We start from the raw sequence: 6,000 nt of genomic DNA, 5'->3' as shown, positions 1-6,000 counted from the left end.
AACAATAAGTTTTCTAGATGCGAATGAACAAATGAAAAAAAAATTGAAAAAAATGTGACTGGACATGAAACGGTAACCATTAAAAAAACCGCACGCCTTTCAGATATTGTTCAATCATACTGTAGCTTCTGCATCGGTCCACGTCTAAGTTAGTAGTTCACGAAACCAAAAACCAATTATACCAGTAATAAATTACCCTAAAAATAAATTTTGATTTAATTTTGGGAATATTTAGTTTTAGTTTAATGCATATATAAACTTGATAATTATAAATGCAATTTTGAATTATGGTTTCAGATTCCGCAAACAGTACAATCGAACAGGAATGCATGAATAGCAGTGAAGATATTCACAATGTGTGTTTTTTTTAAATATGGGCAAATTAAAGATGAAAAGGCGAAAAAACATTCAAATAATATTCTACAATGAAATATAGTACAAATTAATGAAGGGGATGCACAGGGTTAAGGAAACATGAGAATGCAGGAGCCAGAGGCGGGGACAAGGAAAATAAGGGGGATGAAAATATGTATATACAGAAAAAATGCTTTTGACTGATGATGGAAGCAAGTGTAGACAAAAGTGGAATAAGGGGTAAGAGTATTGGGAGTAGCGGGTGATGGAAGTTGGAATCAGGGACACGTCTGTTCATACCCTCAAAATGAGACAGCATAAGGGGTGAGAGTATTGGGAGTAGCGGGTGATGGAAGTTGGAATCAGGTACATTTCTGTTCACACCATCAAAATGAGACATCACTAGTTTGTAAAGTTATTTATTCAACCAAATATAAAGATCGTATACTGCACTAAGATATCCCCTGTATGAAAGACAAAAATCTAAACATTACACCACAAAGTCTACCACAAAATACAAACCAATACCATATAGTTAGCTATTAAGGACCAAAAGATAAAAAAAAATGTGAAGAATAAACAGAAAACAAATATGGCAGACAGAAATCAACGACAACCAAATCATGATACCTTTTCATAAAAAAATATCTTTCATGCTTTTAAAACAGATTAGTTTATGAGAAGAAAAATAAAGAGTTCAAGTGAATGTAAGGAAGTGTACCGGTGCACCATTTCCTGTCTGATAGTATAGTGCAGATGCACGAGGACACAGATGAACGCAGACGACAGCAAATCATTCATACGAGTGTTGTTCGGTTCGTTTCGATTAGAAAGATGGTTGTCATGTGCGAAAAGCTTTTCTTATTGACAACAATAACGTCTAGGTCAGTTGACTTATGCAGGAAGCTTCCTCATACAAAAGTGACTGAATGTAGTTATGCAATTGTTAGTCGGCAAACTTATACTTGAAATGACTACCAACAGTAGCAAGGGCTGTATGAAAAGTACCTGTATTTAAGTTTTTTAGAATGCATGATATAATTTGTATTGTGTAACTTTTAGTTTATCATATGTTTTCCTACATATTGTATATGTTTTAAGTTGTTTAAGTTTAACTATATCTTCTAAAAATGTCAATATTTGATATCAATAGGATGGTCGAAAGCCTTAAAAACTAGTTTACAAACAATGAACTTATATTAATTGTACTTGAATATGTCTTAATTTTTCCTTATTTAAACACTGGAATCAAATTCGGTTAAGCTTTTAAATTATAGGAATGGGGAACAAGGCTTGAGTGAGTGCAAGCATATCGTATATCACAAGTAATAGTAATGATTTTTATCAACTGCGCAATCAAGTCTAACTTGACAAATTGTTAGAGCTTTCACTTGTTGGCATGATCCTTCTTTGACCCAAATCTCAAGTTATATAATTCATTCTGTATAATAAATCTGAACGTAACACTGCCATTTTAAAGCAAAACTAATCTTGTAAATATGATTTCTTAAACATTATATGTACTACATGTATTCATGATTTCATTGTAAGTACTCGCGGCTCTTACTCTAGCCATTCAATCCTCTTATCTGGCATTCGGCGTTGTTCGGTTTATTTCGATTATAAACATGTCAAGTTTTACTACTAATACAATATGTTTGTAAATAAATATTGTGTAGCTATGCCCAATGCCCAAATGGATATTCTGTTAACATCAATATAGTATTATTAATGCAGAATGAAAGTTTCTAATAATTTAGAAGGGGTCTATCCTCGATTTGATCGTTTGTTATTGAAAAGCATGATAAATGCAGGATATTCACTTCCATTTAACAAAAGCTTGGTGTAAAATTTAAAAGCAGATTAGGGGTATACAATCATGTCCATGAGATACCAACTCAACTATGCACATAACCAAACGACATTTAGAGGGCAACATATGAAGTCTTCAACAATAAATCCGTGTTTTAACAAAAAGGCAAACTCTGTATGGTCCCGATGTCTATAAAGATGAAAAAAATAGATAAAAAGAAACCATAAAAGGTGTGCCCCAAAACACGCTTATAGTAGTTTTTGTTCGATGTTATAGCTGCTTTGAGAAATTATCTATTGCAGAAGAACAATAGTAAAAGCTTTTTTTTTTTTACTTTTACGAATGGTTACATTGTATTTAATAACTCCTTTTCTATTCTCTGTTTGTTCAAAGAATTTCTTCAACACTGCCTTGTCAACCCTATTCAATGTTGTTCGTATTAGTTTTATATCAATGAATTAATTACGGAAATATAATCACCCTTTTCAGATTTTTTATTGCGTACGAATCCCATTTTTACATCCATCGTCTAAAGCAACAGTTACTGTATATTATAAAATATGTTTAGGTATAACAAGAAGCTTTGTATGATTTTTGTTTTATTTTTGTTTTTTTTTAAGGAAAAGTTGCTATATTGTGGTGTACAGTTCCTGAAGCCAGTTCGGCAATGCAGTGGCTTCCTGATATTTATTTACTCTTTATAACTGCATACTGTGTATTACAAGTTGGGGTTTAGACCCCTATTCCTTTGTATTATTCAAATCTAAATACGATTTTACAGCAACTATTTAATAAAAATACTTCATTGACATATGTTCTAGTACGTGAATGTCCTACTGGGCAAAACAATAAATGACGTCATAAATTAATAAACTAATACACATGAATACTTTTGTTTCTTGCACTGCAACATATACTAGTATCAGATGAACCCAAACTTGTCAAAGTCATGTTTAAAAATTCACCGCAGCAACTTTTGAAAGTATATAATACTAAAAATCAAGAATATCTTAAACGGAAATAAAAAAAAAATATGTGGACCTTGAAAAAAAGGTATATGGTTCTTACACTTAAGTGAAAAACTACATTCGACATCAATGCATTGATTAATTGATTCGTTGGTGTTTAACGCCAATTTCAGCGAGTGTGCTATTTCTTGACGGCCAAGGTTTTTAGTAGAGAAACCCGGATAGCATGAGTTGGGCAGTTCATGTAGTTCATGTAGTGTACCTTGTTTTTTGTTTTGTTTTTGATTCGTTGGTGTTTTACGCCAATTTCAGCTAGTGTGCTATTTTTTGACGGCCAAGGTTTTTAGTAGAGAAACCCGTATAGCATGAGTTGGGCAGTTCATGTAGTTCATGTAGTGTACCTTGTTTGGCGATAAAGTACATACTATATACAAGACAATGATAAGTATAAGTGCAAGTTTATTCATTTTTCATTTGACCGTTTAAGATTCTATCTACTGGTATTAGCGAAACATTCACACATAAGTACTGTTGTACTGGCAAACAGGAACCCTAGCCTTGATTTTGTGAGATCCAATGATATAGCCGCTTCCTTGTCTTGATCTGTACTTATGAAATCTTTAATCCGATTAAATGAAGTTATTGAACTCATTTATATATGTTTAAGTGTCAAAATCCGACATATCCAGATCATACAGTAAACAAAATGATAACTTATATATATTTAATTTATTTATGTTGCATACTATTAAACAAGACTAAATGCTTTTCAACAAACAAAGTATTACAAAATGTTGTGCAAGGTCGCCATAAATAAATAACAAAACAAAAAATCAAATATGTAACAACCACAACACAGAAATCCGAATACTGATTTACACTTTAGTGAAACCTATGGTGATGGCAAGTGATAATCATAGTATGTGCAAGGTTATAAACGAACACAATATTGCCGTTTTGACTACTATAACGACTAATGGAGCATATAATGCAGAGGAACTCGTTGAAACTAAATCAATGAACTTCTAGAAGAATTTGTTTCCCGAATGCATATTTTACGATATAGACTTGTTTCATACGATAAAAAAGCCAGATTTATTTATTTAGAAGAAATAATCTATTCCTATAAGTTCTGCATCAGTTTAAATTAAATGGAAATAGCAATGCTAAATAGGGATCTAAAGATTGTTATACTTAATAAAGTGACGGAAGTCATATACGATATTTAATAGTAACTATTTATTTTGTATTAAGATTTCTGGATTAAATATATGCTATTTTATTGTTTGTTTGTGTATAAGATGTAGCAATTCTATGTTCTTTCACTTTATTATAGTAATATGATTTATCTAGCAAAATATCATATCGTTTATTTACATTTTATGTTTAATGACATTATTGTGCCTATTAGCCCCCTAAAAATTGAAGTTGCTTTTTGCATTTCAGGTCAGATTAAGGTTATTGCTTGTTGAGTTTAGGGTTACTTTATTTTTTATATGAGTGAACCGTGGCCGTTGTTTGAATTATAATAAATTGCTTTGGTTCGATTTATATAATATATATATATATATTTATTTTTCAGTTGTATTCCTGATTTGGTACAGGTATTTCCCCATGTAGACCATAATAGTTATCTTAATTAGTCAGCTAAACTTATCACTTGTATGCCTTAAAAGAGGGTCGAAAGATACCAGAGTTTAATTGTATTCGTCTGCTAAAGTCATTTTACTTATTTTGAGGTTTAGCTTGCACGTTAAATACATCTAATTTTTTATTATTTTTTCGCCTTGTTTGTTGGTATTTTGTTTTGCTTGTGCAAATAGACACAAACATGCACTTTGTTTGAAAATATGTTAAGAGACTGTAGCAGTTTGCAATTATGTATGATGTAGTGTACTCTTAAAAAGGAAACTCATTTTGGCGTGGCAGGATGTAAACAAATGCAACCACATCCAATAAAAATATAGTGCAGTTGGTGAACTGCATACAGTAAGACCCACGAAGCCCTTGCACATATTGTTATTGAAATGTGAGCCATTACCTTTTATCTATATCCTATTCGGAAATTGCGATGTTCATCAGTTTGTTTAGTCATCTACTAATTGGATAATTTCTGCAAGTATAAACCTTGATTGTGTATAAATGATCGTGTTAGTGCATCAAGTTGAGGCTGTACCATATGTTCGTCGAATAAATTTGATGCACTATGAATTAAGTACCTTTAACGTTAATACATGTTTTTCCCAAACAAGATAATTTGAATAGCAATTGTATATTAATATCAAAATTATGTGATTTCAGCTTGCAAAACATCCACGCCTGAAAAATAAACGCTTATTCAGGTATGTCACTGCGCGAAACAATAACGTTTAGAAGTAAAAAATATGAATCATCTTAGAACAGAAAAGAATCCGAAATGATATTAATAACTGTACAACATACAAACCTATCTAAGGTGCCCAAAATGTGACAAATGAAAAGTATCATTTTAATAATACCAATAATGATTTATCGTTTAATGTTTAGTCTCATTCGTCATAACTCCAACTAAGAGATCGAGAGAAGCGGAGACACCCGAGTTTAACCGATTGCACCGAGTCTAGAACACACATATTTGTCATTATGTGATTGACACTGTAGAACTTATAATATACTGTATAAATATTTGTCTATCGTTGCAGACTTTATGTTAATGTTTAGATGTTTTTTTGTTGTTTGTTTTGTCGGTGGATTTAAAACTAATTAAAGAATATTCAGTTTATTCCATTCCTATATATGAACAGATTACAACCATGTAACATTTAAAGCTTTCATATCTGCATGTCTTACTATAAACCTTCGTCCAGAACTTTCAAAGTAAGAAAT

This window comes from Mytilus trossulus, chromosome 2, assembly GCF_036588685.1.
Source record: "Mytilus trossulus isolate FHL-02 chromosome 2, PNRI_Mtr1.1.1.hap1, whole genome shotgun sequence".
NCBI lineage: Eukaryota > Metazoa > Mollusca > Bivalvia > Mytilida > Mytilidae > Mytilus > Mytilus trossulus.
The sequence above is the reverse complement of the archived record's forward strand: the minus strand, read 5'-3'. Positions refer to the sequence as shown.